Source organism: Podarcis liolepis (genome assembly GCF_965112155.1).
Source record: "Podarcis liolepis genome assembly, chromosome: 3".
Classification (NCBI taxonomy): Eukaryota; Metazoa; Chordata; class Lepidosauria; order Squamata; family Lacertidae; genus Podarcis; species Podarcis liolepis.
In genome coordinates, this window is record NC_139557.1 from 119506110 (window position 1) to 119531904 (window position 25795).

At 45.9% G+C, this 25795-nt stretch overlaps 1 long non-coding RNA gene across 3 annotated transcripts; it reads left to right on the plus strand.

Moving 5' to 3' along the window:
• Positions 1–8728: 8728 nt before the first annotated feature.
• LOC310702880 lies at positions 8729–23601 on the plus strand. Of its 3 annotated transcripts, none has more exons than XR_014523738.1 (4): positions 8729–9804; positions 17782–17916; positions 22125–22257; positions 23548–23601. It is a non-coding gene; the product is annotated as an uncharacterized lncRNA (long non-coding RNA). The 3 variants fall into 3 exon arrangements; XR_014523740.1 differs by having other exon boundaries at positions 8729–9520; positions 17687–17916; XR_014523739.1 differs by lacking the exon at positions 17782–17916 and having other exon boundaries at positions 8729–9533.
• The last annotated feature ends 2194 nt before the right edge of the window (positions 23602–25795 follow it).

Here is a 25795-nt window from a genome sequence, read left to right on the forward strand (position 1 = left end):
TATACCCCACCCATCTTAAGTGTAGTCAGGATGTCTGCAGATCTCCAGAAGCAAACCTTTTAGTGTCTTTATTTCGGATCCAATAAATTATGTCTAATTTGTTCAGTTTGTGTGTTTTTGAATGATTTAAGACTGAATTTTTATGTTGTAATTATTATTATTTTCCATCTTGCAAGCCACCTCAAGCATGGTATGAACTATGGAAAGGCACCACTCCCATAAAATTATGTCTGGAGGTATATAGCCATTGAGCTAAGTACCCACCATTCACATCTTAAAAGAGTGAGCTCTGTTGCCATAGAGAGGAATGGATGTGCATTCTCTTATCTCACCCAACTGGAAGCCATGGGATCCTAGGATGAAGAATTCTTCCAGGTAGGCACATGTGCATGCAATTATGCCCAACATACTGTAATGAGTGGGCTTTGTGGGGCTAGTTTCTGTAAAAGCCAGGGCTACTTCCCATCCTGTAATCCTAGAATCTATAAGAGGAAACTTCCAGATCTGGTCTGGTCAGTTCAATAACCCCAAAATTCAGAGACCTGTGAATTTGGAAGGATGACTAAATTTCAACTGGCATACTTTTTCAAAGAGTACAACTCAGATTGGTTCCTATTTAAAAGGAAACTTCTTCTTCTCCCTCCCATTCCACCCTCCATATTTTACCACTCTTCATTTTCCACATTGTGGCCCAGTCCTACTCACTAGACTGTATAGAGATCCTCATCCCCTTTTAGTCTTCCTTTCTTATGGCATTTTGGGCCTCTTCACAAACCATGCTTGCTGACACCTCCTTCTCATGGATGTAAGGTGCCATTTTGGCTTCACTAGCAATAACACTCATGCTTAGAAATGAAAAACAGAGGGGAAAAGGCTTTTGGATCTGCTTTTATTGCAAGGCACAAGCTCAGGTAAGCCTTGAAAATGTTGCTTTTTCAATCTGGATGCTTTGGAGAAGAAGTCCCTAACTGGGGATGAAGCGGGATCCAGCGGCTCTCAAAGAGAGGGAGCATCTTCCATTTTTCAAAGGCATCTATCACTCCTCCCGTCTAAAACATAGAAACCAGCAACAAAAAGACCACAGTTAACTCGGTTTCATAGCAAAGTGACCATGTTTGAGACACAAAAATACAAAGCAAGGCATGTTGGACCACAAGAAAGTTTTCCTGATAATAAACCATTGGTTAGGGATAGGTCTGTTTCAGTTTTTCATTTCCAGAAGCTATGAATTACATAGATTCCCCTTTCAATGAGAATTGAATGCAGTCTCTAGCCCATCCTTATCCCTGGGGGACTTTCTTTTCTAGGTACAATTAAATATGTCACAGAATAGTGAGTGAGCTTGCAAGGTCTCCAATATTCTCCTGCAGACTGGATGTTATGCACGGCAGGGATTTCTTGTCTTTGTGGCCCTGAAGAAGAGTTCAAGGTTAACAGGAAGCTTGCACCCCATTTTGTGAGAGTGTTTTGAGAAACACAAGAGAACGGACACCCTTGGGTTCATTCAGTCCAGTTGCTAATTTCTCTGTATACACCCAAGACAAAAGTCTACTGCCTCAAGTTCTTTAATTAAAAGATAAAATAAGAATGAATCTGCTTGGAACTGAAAGTGGGAGATTTGCCTGGAATGTATGGGATGTGATACTGAGGTAATCTTAAATGGTGGAGGGCAGGACACCACACAGAGTAAGAGCCCAGCATCTGTTAAAGCTGCAGAATAGACATCCCTTAGGCACTGAGATAAACAATGGATGAAGCCGCACAACAAATTAAATGTGCCCCTCTGGTGTGGTTTAGGGATTTGGCAAAGGAGATCTGGCATAAGGTCACAGGGCAAAGGGGCCAAAGACAGCTGGACCAGCCATGAGGCAGGTGAGGACCCTGCTTCTGCTGGCAGAAGCCCCCCAGACAACAAACACATTGGTGCCCCTCCTGCCCCGCTGGTTCTGCCTGTGGCGAAAGAACTCAGCACCATCTTGCTTAAAATGGGCAACAATGGTAGTGCCGCTTTTGTGCCTGCAATCAACAGGGTATGGTGTGTGTCAGCGGCAGATCAGGCCATGGCAGGAGGAGCAGGTAGATGGGCTTAGGAGCCGTGCTGGCAGAATGGCAAAGCAGCAATTACCATTTTGCATCAAGCGGCAATATGGGATGTGCCACCCTGGGCTGATTCTGGCATAGGTATTTTTATATTTATTTTTGCAATGGGGGAATTGAGCTTGCAGGCAAAGGATGATCAGTTTAGGGGACGCTGCATTGGGTACTTAAAATGATCAATCCAGGGGGTAATGGGTAAGCTGAAATTACCTTTTGGTAAGCTGAAATTACCGGTCGCAACATGGAATTCTAGGAGTACACCTTCCAATCTTTTTAGAATTATTGGGACAACCTCGAGCTGAGCAAAAACCATTGGCCTTATGATAGCAATCCCAAATATTCTGAGGTTCCTGGTCCTGTGCAGATCCTGTGCAAAGAGAGAAACAAACAAAAGTGGGGAGAAGGAAGTTAAATCACAATAGAATGAAAGAGAGGAACAACTCCACAGCCCTTTGAACAGGAGTGGCTCTGTGACGCTCTGGGTGCTGTGGCATCCCAACTCCTACCCCCCACCCCACCCCTTGCCACTGGCCCCTGGTGTTTACCAGCCTTGCTACATTCACAAGGAGAAATGGTAAATGTGCTTATCCAGATATTTGCTCATGAGTGGAGGGTGTCAGTCCACGAAACACGACAGCAAGAAGTGAGGCACACATGGCTTATACGTTATAGAGAAACTAAAGCCTGGAACTGAAGCCATCAGAGCCCCTAGGACTACCCAGAATAAAAGGCTCTATATTACATCAAGAAACATTTTCCACTAATTAGAAACTTTATACCCCAAATTTATTGGCAGACCTGTGGAAGAGACAAATCAAAATTTTATTTTCTAAAACGTATTCCATAAATTTGCATAGAATTGCATAAAATCTTACCAAACTGAGAAAAGAAGAGGCTCCTTTTGTTTTTCCTTACCAGTTTTACATGCGATGCCATTTTCCATATATTAATAAAAAGGTAACGGACTGTTTTGACAGTTAGTTCCAGTTGCAGACAACTCTGGGAGCCGGCGTTTGACCACAGACAGCTTCCGGGTCACGTGGCCAGCATGACTAAGCTGCTTCTGGTGAACCAGAGCAGCACACGGAAACGCCGTTTCCCTTCCCACCAGAGCTGTCCCTATTTATCTACTTGCACGTGATGTGCTTTCGAATTGCTAGGTTGGCAGGACCAGGGACCGAGCAATGGGAGCTCACCCCGTCGTGGGGATTCAAGCCACCAACCTTCTGATCAGCAAGCCCAAGAGGCTCAGTAGTTTAAACCACAGGGCCACTCATGTCCCCTTTTCCTTATATTACTCTGCCATAATGAAGTCAACATGTGAACATCAAAGCACAGCCATCCTCTGAAAGGCAGCTCTCCCTCCAAGTAATGTATTTTAAAAATGTACATGAAAAAGTGTAATTTCATGACAATAGCATGAAAATATAGGTTATAACAGGGTAAATTGCATAGCAATTATGGGCATAATGGGGGAAATTCACCAACACAGTGCATATATCCCCTAATAGACACACTTTGGTAAGCAGTTTTGTCTGATATATACATTTTTATGCTAATTTTACCACTAAAGAAATGTCTCTAGCAAGAAAAGTGAGCTTCCTTTGCAAGGCCACAGAACAGCAACTGTACTCCTCTCCCTCTTCCACCCCATAATAGGCTGGCAGGTGTCCCTCTGTCTTCTTCCTCTCCATCCCTTACCTGGGGAAGCCAGGAGCAGCAAAGAGAGAACTGCCAAGCACAGGTGAAGGATCTTCATGGCTCAGGATGAATTGTGGTGACAAAGCCAGGCAAAGCCAGCTTTTAAACCAAATGGAGCCCCAAAGCTTGCCAAGAGAGGGCTGGGAGGGAGAAGCAGATTGCATAAATGAAATTTTTTGGGGACGTTGTGACTTAGGCTGACGTGGACAAGAATGTTGCCAAAATCACGTGCCTCTGCAAAGGCATTCCTGCATTCTGTCAGTCATAGCAGTTTCCACACAAGATCACAAACATTCAGGATGTTCTGTATTCATGTTTCAGAGGGAGATAGCTTGAATCAAATGAAACATTTATGAGGAGGATGCAATGCCCCACATAGGCAGTGCTAGGGGGATGTATCCCTCAGGTAAATAACTCACCCCTCACCTGTGCCCACCACATTGCTGGACCCTTGCGGTTACGTGAAGGAAGGGGACTTTTCACATGCTCACCTCCCACAATGATTATTCTTAATCTGGCCAAACTTAGATTCAAAAAATGTTTAGGGGTATGCGTTACCCCTGCATCCCCCCAGGAAATAGCACTGGGAGTAGTAATAGCTTCAAACAGTTCTTCCAAAAAGAAAAAGAAAGATTCAAGTCCACCGATTGAAGAGGTTGAGTGGGACATGCAAGGCAAGGAGATTTCAAAGGTGAAATGATGGACTCTTTGCTTACTTGAAGTCAAGGCAATCTTCACATGCTCTCTTGTCCTTTTTCTCATTCTTGCAATCATCATCATCATCCTTTTTCGCAAACACCTTTTTCTAACTAGACTCAAAGCAACTTACAAAAATATTTTCAAACAGGAGGGGCTCTGCTTCTCTCCTTGCTCCACCTGCCATGTTCCACTCTGCACCCCATCATAATTGGCCAACCTGTCCTTTCCTTTCTCCTTTCCACCCTTGAAGATGACTAAGCCCCCTTTCCCCCTTCCCAACCCTGTTTCTGAAGCTGCTTCACTCTTCTGTCCTGCGCTCCTTGGAGTCGCTGTTATTTGTGACTAAAGATCAGGGGTGATGGGATTTCCAGATCAGAAACATCCAAAGGCCGATGAGTTAACGTTCTCTGCTTTGAGGTTTCATTTGAGCTTTCATGCTCAGGCCTGGTGCTTTCATGCGCAAGGTGCTTGAACCTGAATATGGATCCCTTCGCAAGGAATATATGCAACCTAATCCTCACTAACAGACATGGGTGCGCTGTGGTCTAAACCACTGAGCCTTGGGCTTGCCAATCAAAACGTCGGCAGTTCAAATCCCCGTTACATGGTGAGCTCCCGTTGTTCGGTCCCAGCTCCTGGCAACCTAGCAGTTCGAAAGCACACCAAAAAATGCAAGTAGATAAATAGGTACTGCTCCTGCGGGAAGTTAAAAGGTGTTTGTGTGCACTGTTCTGATTTCGCCAGAAGCGGCTTAGTCATGCTAGCCACATGACATTGAAAAACTGTCTGTGGACAAATGTAGGCTCCCTCAGCCAGTAAAGCAAGGTGAGCTCAGCAACTCCAGGGTCGTTCGCGACTGGACTGGGTCCTTTACCTTTTAACCCTCAGCTATTCAAACAAGATGGAGGGGAGAAAATCACACTGAGCAAATGTCCAGCAGCTATTGAAGTTTTAGGATGGACAGTTATGGTAATCCCTTTCCACTGAGATAAACAATAGATGAAACTGCATATTGATCTAAACAATCAAATACCATGTGATTGAAGAATTCGACCAAGAAGAATTGGCAAAACCTCACAGAGCAAAGCAACCAATTAAGCTTGCAGAAGCCCCCAACCAGGCACAATGCCCATGGATGCCCCTCCTGCCCTGATGCTTCTGCCAGTGGAGGAGAAGCACCAGTATCATCAGCACTGATTTTGGAAAAGTTCACAGCCATTTGGGGGAATAAGGGATGTGCCACCCTAACCTGATTCTGCCATAGGTGTCTTTTGCAATGGACAAAGTATGGAAACAACTGGCTGTGCAACCAATTAAGCTTGCAATCAAAGTACCATGTAATCAGGGACCACTTAAGTAACTGGTGCTTTGTGTAACGAATGGAACAGGTAGCTGGTACTCACTGCTCTATCAAAATGACATTCTGTGTAATAAAAAGGTTGCATAAGAAATACTTTGTACTGCCAGTGGTTGTTTAATTAATGAAAAACCTTATTATGACATCTGCTTATTTCTGTTTCTGATGGAATAGAATGGCTCTAAGACACAGAATGGAGGGAAGAGGAAGGGAGGAGAGATGAGTTTGTATTGATGCAGTTTTTACATAATAGAGGAAATAATAAAGGTTTAATGGAAAACAAATGGATATAGCAGAAAAATGCTATATTAAAGGAGGTTAAACTGGAATCAGATAAATGATCATCAACTTGTAAAGAAACCTATGGTTCATGTTAGCAGGCATCATAAAAGTTTTACGTAATGAAACTATTTTCTCAGTTCACTGGCTCCCTTTGCCTAAATCCAAGAAGGGATGTCCATTTAGGGTGGTAGCCTAAAGCTACTCAGATCAGAGGCTCCTGAAAATGATTGATCCAAGAAATGCCACAAGAGGGGCATGGTGCGGGGAGAAGAAATAATACTTTCCTCTGGACACTTGTTTGATTCTCCTTTGCTAAGCTGAAGTTCCCTTCTGCAACAATTATACAGTGGTGGACAGCTCCCAATGTCAGTGAAGACAGCAGGACAAATGAATGGGAGGCAGATACAATCAGTTTGTGATAGGCCATATCCTGTGTAGAGGAAGAACAAATACCATGGTCCACAAGTAAAAGGAAAGTTCATTCATAAGAGGAAGAAACGGAGGCACAACTTCATAGCCGACCCCCCTAAAATAAATCTTGGCTGCACCTATGCTTCCCATATTTTAAATTTGTTTGGAAGATTTTGACTTAGGCTGACATGGAGGAGAATGTTGCCAAAATCACATGCTTCTGGGAAGATATTGCTGAAATCTGGTAGTCATAGCAGTTTCCACAGAAGTAGGATCCCAACTACAGATCGCAAACATTCAGATCTGCTGCATTCATGTTTCACAAGGAGATCGCTTGGATCAAACAAAAAGTTTATGAGGAGAATAGGCAGTGCCAGGGGGGTGTATCCCTCAGGTAAATAACTCACCCCTCACCTGTTCCCATCACATTGCTGGACCCTTGTGGTTACCTGAAGGAAGGGCACCTTTCACAATAACAATTGGCCAGCCTGTCCATTCCCTTCTCCTTTACACCATAGAGGATGACTAAGCCATTTACTTACTTACTTACTGTGGCGACCACACAGGGCCCCCGGACGTTTGACGGTCTATTGACCCTGTGCCATCACTGTGATTGCTTTCTTCGCTGCCACCACCATGCTTCTCACGGGGACACACCGAGTCCAGACAGCTGTTAATATTAACAAATAATCAAGTTTATTTTTAAATGCAGGAACAAGCGTATGGTTTCAGTTTATTTTTCTCTTGTCAGTTTCTTAATCTTAGTTCCTAACCACTCCAAACTGATTTTTCCCAACTATCTATCTGACTCCACCTGACAATTCCTCTTACAATACATCTCTGCCAACCCACACTTAATCCTCCCTCTTCCTTCTTCAACTCCCAAACCTCAACTGACTTTCAAAGTCTCCCACTCTAACTTTTACTCCCCCCTTGAATTCTCACTGGCCAATCACATCACACCCATTTTAACCCTTTCCTATGACCCATCCCACCAGGCAAACGCCACATTCCTCCCCCCTTAAGAAGATTGACTCAGGAGGGATAACTTAACCTAGTTATTCTCCTGATCAATCAGCAGTACATCTTTATGGCAAATAAACATTTCCTAACCTGTCATTTCACCCTTCACTTCACACCTAACATTTGTACATCAAACACTGGGTTCTGGTAAAATATACATATATACAAAAGCCTGTTGCATCTTAAGCATTCACTTAACTTTCAATTGCAGGTCTTCTGGATAAGGCGTCTGCAACGGTGTTCAGGGTCCCTTTCACATTTTTAACCGTAAAATTAAAGTCTTGCAGTGATAGGGCCCACCTCATCAGCTTACTGTTGGTCTTCATGGTTCTCAGCCACAGCAAGGGTGAATGGTCAGTACATAAAGTAAAAGTTCGGCCCCAGATGTACGGCTTCAGTTTCTGTAATGCCCACACGATGGCAAGGCATTCCTTCTCGATGGTCGAATAATGTCTTTCCCTTGGTAGTAGTTTCTTGGTTATGAAGGTGATGGGATGCAGGTCGCCCTTCTCTCCCTGTTGGCACAGCACGGCCCCGATCCCGGCATTGGATGCATCGGTGAAGACGGTGAACTCACGATCATAATCAGGAGCAACAAGGACTGGATGTGATGTCAAGGCGCTTTTTAAGGCGTCAAACGCCTGCTGACATGCTGCTGTCCAGTTAATCTTGTCTGGCTCCTTCTTCTGCGTTAGGACAGATAAAGGCACTGCTATCTCGCTAAATTTTGGAATAAATTTGCGATAATAAGCGGCTAGTCCTAGGAAAGCTCTGACTTTCTTCTTGGAGGTAGGGGTAGGCCAGTAGGAAATGGCTTCTACCTTTGTCTCTAAAAGTTTCATCCCTCCTCCTCCCACCATGTGTCCCAGGTATTGAATAGTCGAGACCCCTATCTGGCATTTGCTGGCTTTGATGGTCAAGCCCGCCTCTTTAATTCGCTGTAGCACTATCCCTAAGTGCTCTTTGTGTCTCTCCCAAGTTGGACTGTACACAGCCATATCGTCCAAATAAGCAACTGTGAACTCTCGTAATCCGTTCAGGATTTTGTCCACACAATCGCTGAAAAGTTGCTGGTGCATTCTTTAAGCCAAAGGGCATTACTTTAAACTCAAACAGCCCTAAGGGACTTCTGAACGCAGTTTTCTCCTGGTCCCTAGGGCCCATTTCTACTTGATAGTACCCCTTTGTCAAGTCTAGGCAGGTGATGTAATGACACTGGCCTATAGCTTCGATCAGGTCATCTAAACGCGGCATTGGATATGCATCCGCTTTAGTGACACGGTTCAGCTTCCTATAATCCAGTCAAAATCCAATAGATCCATCAGGTTTGTCTAATAACACTATGGGTGCTGCCCAGCGGCTTTCCGAAGGGGTTATCATCCCTGCCTTCAGCATCGCCCTTACCTCATTGCTAACTTTCCCCACATACTCTCCAGTTATTCTTTAGGGGTTGCCAGCAATAGGCTTAGCATCCCCAGTGTCGATATGATGTATAACTCCTTTATAGCTCTGCCTGGAGTGTTACTGAAAATGTCTTTATAATCTTGTAGGATCTGCTTAACCTCCACCTGCTGATTAAGGGTTAATGTAGGAGCTATCTTTATTTCTTGTAGATTGCACAATTGCTCCCCTCTCCCTTCCCAGCATGTTATATCGGCTTCATCTGATTTGTCTGCCTCAAAACAATTAACTAAATCAGCATCTTCTTTCTGTTCTTGGGCAAAACTATGTTTTTGGCTTTTTACAATGCTCTGTCTCCTTGGGCAACAGTAGCATTCCCCTCAGCATCGGGTGACTGTTGACCCCCCTTGGAGCGAGTAACTACAAAAGAACTCTGTACATGCTCTAAGAGATCCCATCCGATCAGCACAGTAGTAGGAATCTCCTCAGAAAGAGCAACCTGCCACTTCCCTGACCAATCTTGGAATTTAATATGGATTTCTGCAACTGGTAATACCTCAGGGTGTTTAGAAATTCCTTTTAATTCCATAACTTTCCCTGGAATTATTTTGGTGGGACAGATGATCTCTGGGTGGACAATAGTGACCTGAGACCCGGTGTCTTTTAACCCCAGAAATCTCTTCCCATCAAACCAAATATCTTCCCTAGCATTTTTTAAAAGAAGATTATCTTGTTTTATAGCATAGCAATGTGCCACTTTAGCCTCCACTACTTCATCAGGCTTCGGCCTGTCCTGACTAGCTTGGCTCTCCTCAGCTTCTTTGATACAAAAGGTTCTTCTCTGAGGGCTAATATTACCAGACTTTTCTCCTCCAGATCTACAATTAAATCTTTTGTGGCCAAATTTTCCACATCCCCAGCATTGAACTTCTTTGGGATTTGTATAGTTTGTTTTCCATCCTTTCTTCTCAGTGAGACTGGCGTTGGCTTGGGCCTTGTCATTTTGCCCTTTTGACAATGGCCTATCTCCCTTGTCTTTCTCTGAAGAGGGGATTCCCTTTGCTTGTTGGAATTTATTTCTGTTAGTCCCCCACACTTTCCCACCAAAACTCGGTTCATCAAACCTATGGTCCCTTATTTTGTTTATTTGGTCAGCTAGGTTACCGGCTTCTTGAAGTGATGGAGGGTGTCTTTCCTTTATGTTAAGTCGTGGGTTGACATAGCAGCCGGCACAGCGATTTCTTCAAGTAGCTCTTTATTCTGGTAAGCTGGAATAGAACTGACTGCCACAGCTCAGCCGGCCTGTATTTATAGGCAGCCGGCTGTCACATTGTAACCACAACAGCCCAGAGTTCCCGCCTAAAATAACTGCCGCGGACCTGAGTGAAAACTATTTACAGACCTGAGTGAAAACTATATACAGTATCCCCCTGTTGGCCCAGGGTGAAACTACACTACATAACACCCCTCCCCACCGAGATAAGGCGTTAGTTACAATCGTAATGGTTTCCTTATATACAGCACTACGCGTAATGGTTCAATTAAGCACAAAAGCATATCGGTTACATTTCCCATACTTAGACCAACAGTGATACCTGTCCAACAACATAGTCCTTTAAATACGTTGGGCGCTTGGAAACTCTGCCAGACCGCCGGGGACTGGTAGCCAAGTCCGGAGGGCCACACAGTTCTCGCTGAGGCTGTGGTGCGACCCTAGGTGGCGTTGGAACCAACTCCCCTGGATCCGCTGCTGTGGGTGGAGCCTCCGCAAGTGGAGTGGTCTGAGTCTGTTCTGAAACGGCTTGGTTCGGCTCCACTCTGGCAGTTTGCGAGGGAGGTGTAGGTGGGGCCTCGCCATCTGTACGTGTCTCTTCTGGAGCCGCAAGCGCAGTTGGGGGCACCTCGGTAGTGTCCAAGTCCCCAACCCTGCGCCTAAGCTGGTCTATGTGCCGTCGCCACAAGCGTCCGTCTTCGAGTGCCACCTGGTACGAGTGAGGTCCAGTGACTCCCACTACTGTGGCTGGCACCCAAGGGATGTCCCCCACATAGTTCCGGGCAAAGACCTGGTTTCCTGGGACAAATGACCGTGGTGCGTTGGCACAGCCTGGGGGTTCAGCCACGGCAAAGTCTGGGTGTAGCCGGTCGAGCGGTGACCTGAGGCGGCGGCCCATAAGCAGTTCAGCAGGACTCCTCCCTGTGGCCGCATGAGGGGTGATGTGTTGCACGAACAAGTATTCGGCGACCCGCTCATGCCAGTCTCCCCGGTCCAGGCGCGCCAGTGCCTCTTTTGTCGAGCGCACCATTCTTTCCGCTTGCCCGTTGCTGGATGGATGAAAGGGTGCCGTTAGGGCATGGCGGATGCCCAGTCCCAAAAGATACCGCTCAAACGTGCCTGACGTGAACTGCGGTCCGTTGTCAGAGACAAGGACATCAGGACACCCATGCGTTGCAAACAGGCCTCGCAGCACCCGGATGACAGCTTCGGTAGTGGTGGAGGGCATCAGGGCGACCTCCAGCCATTTGGAATAGGCGTCCACCACTACCATAAAAGTCCGGCCGTGAAAGGGGCCAGCCAGATCGATGTGCACCCTCGACCAGGGTGTCTTTGGCGTCTCCCAGGTGTGTCCCTTAGCTGCCGGTGGTGCAGGCCTCGACTCCTGGCACGCTTGACAGGCAGACACCCAGGCAGTGATGGCATCGTCCATATTAGGCCACCAGACGTAACACCGAGCCAACGCCTTCATTTTGACAATTCCCGGGTGGCCAACGTGCAGAGCCTCCAGGACGCGCTGACGGAGTCCCTGGGGAATCACGACGCGGTCTCCCCACAGCAGGCAGCCCCGATGAGCTGAGAGTTCATGTTGTCTGGTTGCGAAGGGCTGGAACTCCGATGCAAAGGGCCCTTGTGGCCACCCCCTCCACACCCAGTTGAGCACCCGGCTGATGGTGCGATCCTGGGCAGATGCGGAGGCCACAGTGGCAGCCGATACAGGCGCTGCCGGAAGATCCTCAATCAGAAGGAGCGATGAAGCTGGAGCCGGGTCTTCCACAAATGCTGGAAGAGGGCAACGGCTGAGGGCGTCGGCATGGCCCATTGATTTCCCCGGGCGATGGATGAGCCGGTAGTGGTAGGCAGCCAGGAAAACAGTCCATCGCAGCATGCGTGGTGAGAGGACCGGTGGAGTTGGACGATCACCGGCGAGGAGGCCCAGGAGTGGCTTGTGATCAGTGATGAGGACAAAAGTCCTGCCATAGAGGTATTCATGGAACCTCTTCACTCCAGCCACAAGTGCCAATGCCTCTTTGTCGAGCTGGCTGTAATTCCGTTCCGTCGGAGATAGTGTCCTGGAAAAGTAGGCGAGCGGTGCTTCTCTTCCATCTGGAAAACGGTGACTAAGGACAGCACCGATGCCAAAAGGTGAGGCGTCGCAGGCAAGGACCAGCGGCCTGGATTCACTGTACTGTACCAGCACACTGTCTGAAGAAAGGAGAGCCTTGACCGCGTTGAAGGCCGCCGTCTCCCGATGACCCCAGGCCCAAGGCGTCTTAGTGCTAAGGAGTCGGTGAAGAGGCTCAGCCACTGTGGCTTTGTGGGGCAGGAACATGTTATAAAAGTTCAGCAGTCCCAGGAATGCCTGCAACTCCGTTTTGTTCTTTGGAGTGGGGGCCTGCTGGATAGCGCGGATCTTGGATGTGGTTGGATGAAGGCCGGAGGCATCGATAAGATAGCCCAGGAACTCTACCTGTGGAACAGCGATCTGGCACTTCTCCCTCTTTACCTTGAGCCCGGCCTCCTGGAACCTGGTCAGCACGGCACGGAGGCGCTCGAACAGCTGCTGGTGTGAGTCTGCAGACACCAAGACATCATCAAAATATGGTACCACGCCCGGAAGCCCTTGCAGGAGACGCTCCATAAGGCTTTGGAAGATGCCAGGAGCCACACTCACCCCGAACTGCAACCGGCGGCAACGGAATGCCCCCCGGTGGGTGACGATCGTCTGGGCTTCAGCAGTGGCATCATCGACTGGCAGTTGTTGATAGGCTTGGGCAAGGTCCAGCTTAGCGAAGACCTTACCCTCACCCAGGGAATGCAGCAGGTGTTGGACAACAGGAACCGGATAAGCGTGCTGCTGAAGTGCCTTGTTGATCGTGCACTTGTAGTCAGCGCAGATTCTCACCGACCCATCTGGCTTGACAGGCGTGACGATGGGGGTTTCCCACTTTGCGTGGTCAACCGGCTCCAAAACTCCTTGGGCGATCAGTTTGTCCAGTTGTTCGTCCACCTTAGCCTTGAGAGCAAAGGGAACCCGGCGTGGCTTTAGCTTGATGGGGGCGACTTGTGGATCAAGGCTAAAGGAGATGGGCGTACCTGTATATTGGCCCAAGGTGCCGTCAAAAACCTCGGCAAAGTCTTTGACCAGACCCTCAGTCTCTGCGTTAGAGATGCAGTTGATGCCGGTGACTTCCAGGCCGAGGGCATCAAACCAGTCTAGCCCTAGGAGGCTTGGCCGCTGACCTTCGACCACCACCAACCGGAGCAGGCCCGAAAAATCCTTGAAGGCGATCCGGAACCGGCCAACGCCTACCACGGGAATGTCGTTTCCCTGGTAGTCTCTCAGGTGTACGCGGTGAGAGTCGAGTTGCCTTTTGGACACTCTGGGTACCAGTCTTTTGATGGTGCTCCATGACACGATGGACAGGGCAGACCCGGTGTCGATCTCCATGTCACATGGAGCTCCTTCAATGAGCACCGTGACGTTCAGCTTGTGTCGCGTAGGCGAGTCGGTTTGGCCAATCGTGGTTCCAGACGGGCAGCGGCAGTTGGTGAGAGCGAAACAACTTTCCTTGGCAGACTGGAGTGAAGACTTGGACTTGCGAGTCGATGAAGGGGGGGTGTCAGACGGAGCCGATCGGCAGACCTTAGCGATGTGGCCCCTTCTGGAACACTTCCTACAGATGGCGTCTCTGAATCGACACTTGGCACGGGAATGGTTGCCTCCGCAGCCAGCACATTCTGGTTGGCCCTTGGACTTCTGTTGGAACTTCCTGCGCTCCCGCTTTGTCTGGTGCACGTCATCGTCTTCACTGGAGGATGCCTCCTCACTGCTGGCCTCTTCATGATGCACCGGAACTGGCTCCCTAGCAAGACGCAGGCTGCTGGACTTGCGGATCTCCTGGGCGGAGCGTTCAGCAGCTTCTGAGGCCACAGCCTCCTCAATGGCTTTCTGTAGCGTGAGGTCTGGCTTGGCTAGGAGACGCCGTTGCAGATGGATGTCCCGGACCCCGCAGACGATTCGATCCATCAGGGCATCGTCTAAGTCTCGGAACTCACAGTGCATTGCAGCCTGTCGCAGGGCGGTGGTGTAGTTGTTGATTGACTCCCCCTCTGCCTGGTTCCGGTGGTAGAACGCATGGCGGGCAGCAATCTTGGACGGCTTTGGTGCGTAGTGGTTGCGGAGCTTCTCTTGGATCGTGTCCCATGGTGTTGCCTGGACTGCTTCAGGCGCAACCAACGCTCGGGCCGTCTCAAATACCTCAGGCCCACAGAGGCTGAGGAATAGGCCCCGCTTCCGATCCTTTGATACTGCTGTCAGCTCGTTGGCTTGGAGGTAGCAGTCGAACCGAGCGAGGTAGGAGTCCCATGATTCAGAGGCTGGCGCAAACGGCGGTAGAGGCACAAGGGAAGCCATGATTCCGATGCCGGCGTGAAGGGCGATGGATGGAACACAGTGCTCTAGCCAGAACAGTCAGCTCTGAATTGGTTCTGCCCAGTGATTTCGCTCAGTGATTTCGCTCTGTGATTCAGCTCAGTGATTCAGCTCAGTTCAGAGGCTGGCCGCATCTGGCTGTGCTCTGATGTCCATCTATCCCACCTTCGTCGCCAGTGTTAAGTCGTGGGTTGACATAGCAGCCGGCACAGCGATTTCTTCAAGTAGCTCTTTATTCTGGTAAGCTGGAATAGAACTGACTGCCACAGCTCAGCCGGCCTGTATTTATAGGCAGCCGGCTGTCACATTGTAACCACAACAGCCCAGAGTTCCCGCCTAAAATAACTGCCGCGGACCTGAGTGAAAACTATCTACAGACCTGAGTGAAAACTATATACAGTATCCCCCTGTTGGCCCAGGGTGAAACTACACTACATAACACTTTATAAGATATTTTAATCGGTCTCCGACATTTGAGAATAAATTACAGCTAATGACCCACCAATCCTGGCTCTAAGGATCGTCATCTTGTCCTCATCTTTCACTTGAAAGTCTTGACAAGCTCTTTCAAATGGTATAATGAAAGCCTCAGGGCAATCTTTTTCCTTAAACTCAGGAAAGCGCTTTAAATCTACCTTCACTTGAGTTGGACTACTGGTGTTATTACTATTATTTTGATTCTCCATAGCTGCTAATTCCAGTTTCCTCATTTCCAGCTGAAATTGCATTCTTTCGCTCTCACTTTCAGCCCTAATTCTTTCGCTCTCCTGCTCAGCCTTATTAAGTCTTTCACTCTCCTTCTCAGCCTTAAGTCTTTCGCTCTCAGCTTTAATTCTTTCTATTTCTTGTGCAGATCTAATCTTTTCTAATTCCAATTTATATTCTTGTTCTAACTTCCATTTTACAAATCCTTCAGTGAATTTTGGATCTCCTGCCTCAGGTTTGATATTAGTTACATTTTCTAAACTCTGCTCTACTCTCTGAGGATTTCCATTCTCCTCTCCTTCAGAGCTTTCATAAGTTGTTTCCCTCACAGGGTTTCTTATCTTTTTGGGTGGCATATTGTGTGAGTGAGAATTATCAATAAATTAACAAAATACGGGAAATTTCCTCTCAGTACTGTTCTTTCTGGCTAGGCTTCTCTCAAGACTCTGGTCCCAAAGGTCTGCTATGGGTTTTCTCTCTAACCCTTCAAGCTCTACTTCCTCTGACCATGAGCCTAAACCCTCTACCAGAACAGACTTTGAGCTCTCTTTCTCTTTGTTATCTTGGCTTCGCTGATCAGAAGGTCGGTGGTTCGAATCCCTGCAACGGGATGAGCTCCCGTTGCTCGGTCCCTGCTCCTGCCAACCTAGCAGTTCGAAAGCACGTCAAAGAAAAGTAGATAAATAGGTACCACTCTGGTGGAAAGGTAAACGGTGTTTCCATGAGCTGCTCTGGTTTGCCAGAAGTGGCTTAGTCATGCTGGCCACATGACCCGGAAGCTGTATGCCAATAAAGCGAGATGAGCACCACAGCCCCAGAGTCGGCCATGACTGGACGTAATGGTCAGGGGTCCCTTTACCTTAAGTAAGTAAATAAGTAAGTAAGTAAGTAAGTAAATGGCTTAGTCATCCTCTACGGTGGAAAGGAGAAGGAAAAGGACAGGCTGGCCAATTATTGTTGTGAAAGGTGCTCTTCGTTCAGGTAACCGCAAGGGTCCAGCCAAGATTTATTTTAGGGGCGCCTATGAAGTTGTGCCTCCATTTCATGCTCTTCTGAATGAACTTTCCTTTCACTTGTGGACCATGGTATTTGTGCTCCCTCTACACAGGATTTGGCCTGTTACAAACCGATTATATCTGCCTCCTGTTGATGATGTCCTGCTGTCTTCACTGACATTGGGAGCTGTCCACCACTGTATAATTGTTGCAGAAGGGAACTTCTGCTTGGCGAATGAGAATCAAACAAGTGTCCAGAGGAAAGTATCATTTCTCCTCCCCGCACCATGCCCCTCTTGTAGCATTTTTTGGATCAATCATTTTCAGGAGCCTCTGATCTGAGTACTTTAGGCTACCACCCTAAATGAACATCCCTTCTCGGATTTAGGCAAAGGGAGCCAGTGAACTGAGAAAATAGTTTCATTACGTAAAACTTGGAAAACTTTTATGATGCCTGCTAACATGAACAACAGGTTTCTTTACAAGTTGATGATCATTTATCTGATTCCAGTTTAACCTCCTTTAATATAGCATTTGTCTGCTATATCCATTTGAGTTTTCCATTAAAACTTTATTATTTCATCCATTATGTAAAAACTGCATCGATACAAACTCATCTCTCCTCCCTCCATCTTCCCATCCATGTCTTAGAGCCATTCTATTCCTTCAGAAACAGAAATAACCAAAACAAAACTCATTATAGTCATTATGTAGGTTAATTATACAGCCTGCAAGATTTACAGTTGTCTTAATTAGGTTTTTCATTAATTAAACAACCACTGGCAGTACAAAGTATCTCTAATGCAACCTTTTTATTACACAGAATGTCATTTTGATAGAGCAGTGAGTACTAGCTACCTGTTCCATTCCTTACACAAAGCGTCAATTACTTAAGTGCTCCCTGAATACATCGTCCTTTGATTGCAAGCTTAATTGGTTGCACAGCCAGTTGTTTTCATACCTTGTCCATTGCAAAAGACACCTATGGCAGAATCAGCCTAGGGTGGCACTTCCCGTATTGCCCCAAATGGCCGTGATGTTTTCCAAAATCAGTGCTGCTGATGCTGGTGCTTCTCCTCCACTGGCAGAAGCAGCAGGGCAGGAGGGGCACCCATGGACATTCTGCCTGGTTGGGGGCTTCTGCCACCTGGAGCAGCGTCCTCACCTGCCTCAAGGCTCTGGGATCAGCCCTGTCTTTGGTTGCTTTGCTCTGTGAGGTTTTGCCAGATCCACATGGTCTAATCCTTAAATCACATGGTATTTGATTGTTTAGATTAATATTCAGTTTCATCTATTGTTTATCTCAGTGGAAAGGGATCACCATAACTGTCCATCCTAAAACTTCAATAGCTGCTGGGCATTTGCTCACTGTGATCTTCTCCCCTCCATCTTGTTTGAATAGCTGAGGATTAAAAGGTAAATGTAAAGGACCCCTGACAGTTAAGTCTAGTTAAAAAAGGAAAAAGGATGATGATGGTGATGATTGCAAGAATGAGAAAAAGGACAAGAGAGCATGTGAAGATTGCCCTTCCTTCAAGTAAGCAAAGAGTCCATCATTTCACCTTTGAAATCTCCTTGCCCTGCATGTCCCACTCAACCTCTTCAATCAGTGGACTTGAATCTCCCCCCCCCCCCCTTTTGAAGCTGTTTGAACTGTTTGAAGTTGGAAGAACTGTTTAAGTCCAGTCGCGGGCGACTCTGGGGTCTCGGGGGTCATCTCGCATTACTGGCCGAGGGAGCCGATGTTGGTCCGCAGACAGTTTTTCTGGGTCATGTGCCCAGCATGACTAAGCCGCTTCTGGCGACATCAGAGCAGCACACAGAAACACCATTTACCTTTAAGCCGGAGCGGTACCTACCGTATTTTTTGCACCATAACACTCACTTTTTTCCTCCTAGAAAGTAAGGGGAAATGTCTGTGCGTGTTATGGAGGAAATGCCTACGGGTGGCATGCCTACGGATTTTCCTCCTCTAAAAACTACATGCGTGTTATGGTCGGGTGCGTGTTATAGAGCGAAAAATACGGTATTTATCTACTTGCACTTTGACGTGCTTTCGAACTGCTAGGTTGCCAGGAGCTGGGACTGAACAAGGGGTGCTCACCCTGTAATGGGGATTTGAATTGCCAACATTTATTTTATATATATATATATATATATATATATATATATATATATATATATATATAATTTTTTATTTATACCCCGCCCTCCCCAGCCAAGGCCGGGCTCAGAGCAGCTTACAAGCAATAATAAAAACAAGATGAATGATTACAACTTAAAAACAAAAATAAAATACAACATTAAAATAATGGAACATTAAAATGTAGCCTCATTGCAGGAGAAGGAAAAGAAAAAAGAAAATGGGGGGGGGGAGGGAATCAAATTGGCTCCAAGCCAAAGGCCAGGCAGAACAACTCTGTCTTACAGGCCCTGCGGAAAGAAATCAGATCCTGAAGGGCCCTGGTCTCATGAGACAGAGCGTTCCACCAAGTTGGGCCCAGTGCTGAAAAGGCCCTGGCTCTGGTTGAAGCCAATCTAACTTCCTTAGGGCCTGGGACCACTAGGGTGTTGTTATTTATGGACCATGAGGCTCTCCGTGGGGCATACCAGGCGAGGCAGTCCCGTAGGTACGAGGGTCCTAGGCCGTGAAGGGCTTATATATATGTTTTCAAATATAAAACAAAATTATACACTCCATACATCTTATTTCTCTTTTTTTTTTTTTTTACTTTTCGCACATTTCTACCTTATTGTTTATATTATTACTGTAAATTCCATCCATTTTTAAATACTTATTTTGACATTTTCCCATCACAGAGCTTCATTAAAACTTACAAACGTAATCTGATTATCACTTAGTTTTTGCAAATATTCAATAAATTTTCCCCAATCTTCTGTAAATCTTTGATCTCGTCGATTTCGGATCCTGCCTGTCATTCTATCCAATTCTGCATAGTCCATCATTTTTGTTCTCCATTCTTCTATCGTAGATAGCTCCTCCTGTTTCCATTTCTGGGCCATCAGTATTCTTGCTGCTGTCACTGCATATAAAAATAACTTCTTTTCTTTCTTGTTTATCTCATTGCCTGTAATGCCTAATAAAAATGCTTCTGGTTTCTTAACAAATGTATATTTCAACATTTTCTTCAATTCATTATATACCATTTCCCAAAAGCTTTTTACGTTCTTACATTCCCACCACATATGATAAAATGTACCTTCTTTTTCTTTACATTTCCAACATTTATTACTTGTCTTATACATTTTTGCTAGTTTCACCGGTGTTACATACCATCGATACATAATTTTCATCACATTTTCTTTTATAGTTGTACATGCAGTAAATCTTAGACCTTGAATTGCCAACATTTTGATTGGCAAGCCCAAGGCTCAGTGGTTTAGACCACAGCGACACCCACATCCGTTAGCTGAGGATTAGGTTCCATATATTCCTTGCCCCTCATGTTTGAAAATATTTTTGTAAGTTGCTTTGAGTCTAGTTAGAAAAAGGTGTTTGCGAAAAAGGATGATGATGATGATGATGACTGCAAGAATGAAAAGAAGGACAAGGGTGCATGTGAAGATCGCCTTTCCTTCAAGTAAGCAAAGAGTCCATCATTTCACCTTTGAAATCTCCTTGCCCTGCATGTCCCACACAACCTCTTCAATCGGTGGACTTGAATCTCTTTTTTTTGGAAGAACTGTTTGAAGCTATTACTACTACCAGTGCTATTTCCGGGGGGGGGGGGATGCAGGGGTAACGCATACCCCTAAACATTTTGTGAATCTAAGTTTGGCCAGATTGAGGAGCAGTATTTCAACATGAGTAGGAAAATGAGAGTAACCCTAAACATTTTTTAGGGGGGGGGAGCACGGGCTACTACTAAGAATAATCATTGTAGGAGGGGAGCATGTGAAAAGTCCCCTTCCTTCACGTAACCGCAAGGGTCCAGCAATCTGATAGGGACAGGTGAGGGGTGAGTTATTTACCTGAGGGATACATCCCCCTAGCACTGCCTATGTGGGGCATTGCATCCTCCTCATAAATGTTTCATTTGATTCAAGCTATCTCCCTCTGAAACATGAATACAGAACATCCTGAATGTTTGTGATCTTCTGTGGAAACTGGTATGACTGACAGAATGCAGGAATGCCTTTGCAGAGGCACGTGATTTTGTCAACATTCTTGTCCACGTCAGCCTAAGTCACAATGTCCCAAAGAAATTAAAATTATGCAATCTACTTCTCCCTCCCAGCCCTCTCTTGGCAAGCTTTGGGGCTCCATTTGACTGAAAAGCTGGCTTTGCCACCACAATTCATCCTGAGCCATGAAGATCCTTCACCTGTGCTTGGCAGTTCTCTGTTTGCTGCTCCTGGCTTCCCCAGGTAAGGGATGGAGAGGAAGAAGGCAAAGGGACACCTGCCAGCCTATTATGGGGTGGAGGAGGGAGAGGAGTACAGTTGCTCTTCTCTGGCCTTGCAAAGGAAGCTCACTTTTCTTGCTAGAGATGCTTCTTTAGTGGTAATCTCTTTAGTGGGAATTCTTTGCATAAACAATGTATATATCCGACAAAATTGCCTACCAAAGCGTGTCTACTAGGGAAAATATGCACTGTGTTGCTGAATTTCCCCCATTATGCCCATAACTGCTATGCAATTTCCCCTATTATAACCTATATTTTCATGCTATTGTCATGAAATTACACTTTTTCAGGTACATTTTTTAAACACATTACTTGGAGGGAGAGCTGACTTTCAGAGGACGGCTGTACTTTGATGTTCACATGTTGTCTTCATTATGGCACAGTATTATAAGGAAAAAAGGACATGGGTGACCCTGTGGTTTAAACCACTGAGCCTCTTGGGCTTGCCGACCAGAAGGTTGGCGGTTTGAATCCCAACGACGGAGTGAGCTTCCATTGCTCGGTCCCTGGTCCTGCCAACCTAGCAATTCAAAAGCACATCAAAGTGCAGGTAGATAAATAGGTACCACTCTGGCGGGAAGGTAAACAGCTTAGTCATGCTGGCCATGTGACCCGGAAGCTGTCTGTGGTCAAACGCCGGCTCCCTCAGCTTGTAAAGCGGGATGAGCACACAACCCCAGAGTTGTCTGCAACTGGAATTAACTGTCAAAACTGTCCTTTACCTTTTTTTAATATATGTAAAATGGCTTTGCATCTAAAACTGGTAAGGAAAAACAAAAGCAGCCTCTTCTTTGCTCAGTTTGGTTAGATTTTATGGAATTCTATGCAAATTTATGGAATATGTTTTACAAAATAAAATTTTGATTTGTCTATTCCACAAGTCTGCCAATAAATTTGGGGTATATAGTATCTAATTAGTGGGGAAATGTTTCTTGATGTAATATAGAGCCTTTTATTCTGGGTAGTCCTTGGGCTCTGATGGCTTCAGTTCCAGGCTTTAGTTTCTCTATAACTTATAAGCCATGTGTGCCTCACTTCTTGCTGTCGTGTTTCGTGGACTGAAACCCTCCACTCATGAGCAAATATCTGGATAAGCACATTTACCTTTTCTCCTTGTGAATGTAGCAAGGGTGGAAAACACCAGTGGCCAGTGGCAAGGGGTGGGGTGGGGGGTAGGAGTTGGGATGTCACAGCACCCAGAGAGTCACATAGCCACTCCTGTTCAAAGGGCTGTGGAGTTGTTCCTCTCTTTCATCCAGTTGTGATTTAACTTCCTTCTCCCCAGTGGACAGTTATGTTTGTTTCTCTCTTTGTACAGGATCTTCACAGTACCAGGAACCAAAGAATAGAAGGCAATGCCATAATGCCAATGGTACTTGCTACCCTACACGTTGTCCCAATAATTATAAAAGGATTGGAAGGTGTATTTATAATTCTCCCTGTTGCCAAAGGTAATTTCAGCTTACCAAAAGAGAATTACACCTCCTGCCCCTCTCCCATTACCCTCTGGATTGATCATTTCAAGTACCCAATGCAGAGTCCCCTAAACTGATCATCCTTTGCCTGCAAGCTCAATTGCTCCATTGCAAAAATAAAAATAAAATACCTATGCCAGAATCAGCCAAGGGTGGCACATCCCATTTTACCGCTTGATGCAAAATGCTAATTGCTGCTTTGCCATTCCGCCAGCACGGCTCCTAAGCCCATCTACCTGCTCCTCCTGCCATGGCCTGATCTGCCGCTGACACACACCATACCCTGTTGATTGCAGGCACAAAAGCGTCACTTCTATTGTCGCCCATTTTAAGCAAGATTGTGCTGAGTTCTTTCACCATAAGCAGAACCAGCGGGGCAGGAGGGGCACCAATGGGTTTGTTGTCGGGGGGGGGGCTTCTGCCAGCAGAAGCAGGGTCCTCACCTGCCTCATGGCTGGTCCAGCTGTCTTTGGCCCCTTTGCCCTCTGAGCTTAGGCCAGATCTCCTTTGCCAAATGCCTAAACCACACCAGATGGACACATTTAATTTGTTGTGCACCTTCATCCATTGTTTATCTCAGTGCCTAAGAGATGTCTATTCTGCAGCTTTAACAGATGCTGGGCTCTTACTCTGTGTGGTGTCCTGCCCTCCACCATATAAGATTACCTCAGTTTCACATCCCATACATTCCATGCAAATCTCCCACTTTCAATTCCAAGCAGATTCATTTTTATTTTATCTTTTAAAGAAAGAACCTGAGGCAGTAGACTTTTGTCTTGGGTCCTGGCAGAGAAATTAGCAACTGGACGGAATGAACCCCAGGGTGCCAGTTCTCCCGTGTTTCTCAAAACATTGTCACAAACTGGTGAGCAAGCTTCCTGTTTCCCCAGAACTCTTCTTCAGGGCCACAAAGACAAGAAATCCCTGCCGTGCATAACATCCAGTCTGCAGGAGAATATTGGAGACCTTGAAAGCCCCCTCACTATTCTGTGACATATTTAATTGTACCTAGAAAAGAAAGTCCCCCTAGGGTAAGGATGGGCAAGAGATAGGATTCAGTTCTCATCGAAAGGGGAATCTATGTAATTCATAGTTTCTGGAAATGAAAAACTGAAACAGACCTATCCCTACCCAATGGCTTATTATCATGAAATCTTTCTTGTGGTCCAACATGCCTTGCTTTGTGTTTTCGTGTCTCAAACATGGTCACTTTGCTATGAAACTGAGTTAACTGTTGTCTTTTTGTTGCTGGTTTCTATGTTTTAGACAGGAGGAGTGATAGATGCCTTTGAAAAGTGGAAGATGCTCCCTCTCTTTGAGAACCGCTGGATCCCACTTGATCCCCAGCTGGGGACTTCTTCTCCAAAGCATCCAGATTGAAAAAGCAACATTTTCAAGGCTTACCTGAGCTTGTGCCTTGCAATAAAAGCAGATCCAAAAGCCCTTTCCCCTCTGTTTTTCATTTCTAAGCATGAGTGTTCTTGCTAGTGAAGCCAAAATGGCACCTTACGTCCATGAGAAGGAGGTGTCAGCAGGCATGGTTTGTGAAGAGGCCCAAAACGTCATTACAAAGGAAAACTAAAAGGGGGTGAGGATCTCCCAAAACAGTCTAGTGAGGAGGACTGGGCCACAATGTGGAAATGTGGAAAATGAAGAGTGACAAAATATGGAGGGTGGTACAAGATGGAGAAGAAATTCTGTTCAGTTTCCCTTTAAATAGTAATCAAACTGAGTTGCGTTCATTTAAAAAGTATGCCAATTGAAATATAGTCATCCTTCCAAATTCACAGGTCTCTGAATTTTGGGGTTATTAAACTGACCAGACCAGATCTGGAAGTTTCCTCTTATAGATTCTAGGCCCCTCCAGCCACAGGATTACAGGATGGGAAGTAGCCCAGGCTTTTACAGAAACTAGCTCCACAGAGCCCACTCATTACAGTATATTAGGCATAATTGCATGCACATGTGCCTACCAGGAAGAATTCTTCATCCTAGGATCCCATGGCATCCAGCCTGGTGAGATAAGAGAATGCTCATCCATTCCTCTCTATGGCAACAGAGCTCACTCTTTTAAGATGTGAATGGTGGGTACTTAGCTGAATGGCTATACAGTGGTACCTTGGTTCTCAAACTTAATCCGTTCCAAAAGTGTGTTCCAAAACCAAAGCGTTCCAAAACTAAGGTGCGCTTTCCCATAGAAATAGAAATTCCAGACTTTTAAAAACAACCCCTAAAACATCAATTTAACATGAATTTTACTATCTAATGAGACCATTGACCCATAAAGTGAAAACAATCAACAATGTACTGCAAACCCACAAACAATCAGTCAGTGGCTGAACTGGGTTCCAAACAGTCAGAAAAACAATACAAAAAAGAGCCACAAAAACAAATAGGAAAAATAAATAGGAAAAACAGACATTCCTCAGCATAACACTCGTAATGCAAGCGTAACACTCAAAATGGAGCATATTCAGCTTCCGAAAAACGTTTGCAAATTGGAACACTTATTTTTGGGTTTGCAGTGTTTAGTTTCCAAGTTGTTTGGCTACCAAGGCGTTTGAGAACCAAGGTACCACTGTATACCTCCAGACATAGTTTTATTGGAGTGCTGCCATACCATGCTTAAGATGGCTTGCAAGATGGGGGGGGGGGCAACATAATCACAACATACGAAATGTGGTCTTAAATCATTCAAAAACACACAAACTGAACAAATTACACATAAACTATAGGATCTGAAATAAAGGTACTAAAAAGTATGTTTCTGGAGTTCTGCAGACATCCTGAGTACACTTAAGATGGGTGAGGTATAAATAGTAAAATTATTATTCATAATAAAACAGGATGTCCCTGTTTTCATGGAAGAAATTTGGGGAGATTTCTTAAGAACAGCAAGGGACCCTATATGGAGAAAGCAATGGGGAGACTCCATCTGTTTCTCTTCTTCCAAGAATCACAACTATAATTCAGTGTCCCCAACACTTCCCCCTTGTGTCCTGCTCTGAAGGCCACAGACTGCTGGCCTCTCTTGCCCATCTGTGCTCTGGCCGGCCTGCTTCTCCTTTGATCTTCTAGCGCAAAGTTTGGAGGTGACTTCTAATCCTAAAGTCCAAGAGAGAGAAGTGTGAGGAGGAGGAAGATGTAAAACAGGATGAAAACTAAGGTGTATCAGCCTAAACAACAAAGAGATTCAGAGGTCCGCTGAGAGTGGAGCAACCACACCACTCTAAGGATGAATCAACAAACAGGGGGAGAAATGTCGGGAAATCTACTGTTGAACGTGGAACAGTCATTTTTCCAACTTGGCATACAGCCAGTGTTCTCACCACCTCTGAAGCACATCTTTCATAGGATGTATATGCTGCTCTTGATTCTCTGAATAAATCAAAATGTTATCAAAACAGTCCACCAGGAGTCTGAGTATGTAGCTGATGAAATCTTGGAACGTTGCTGCTCCTGACTGGAATGCAAAGGGCATGACAAAAAACTTGAAGCTGCCATTCCTGGTGGA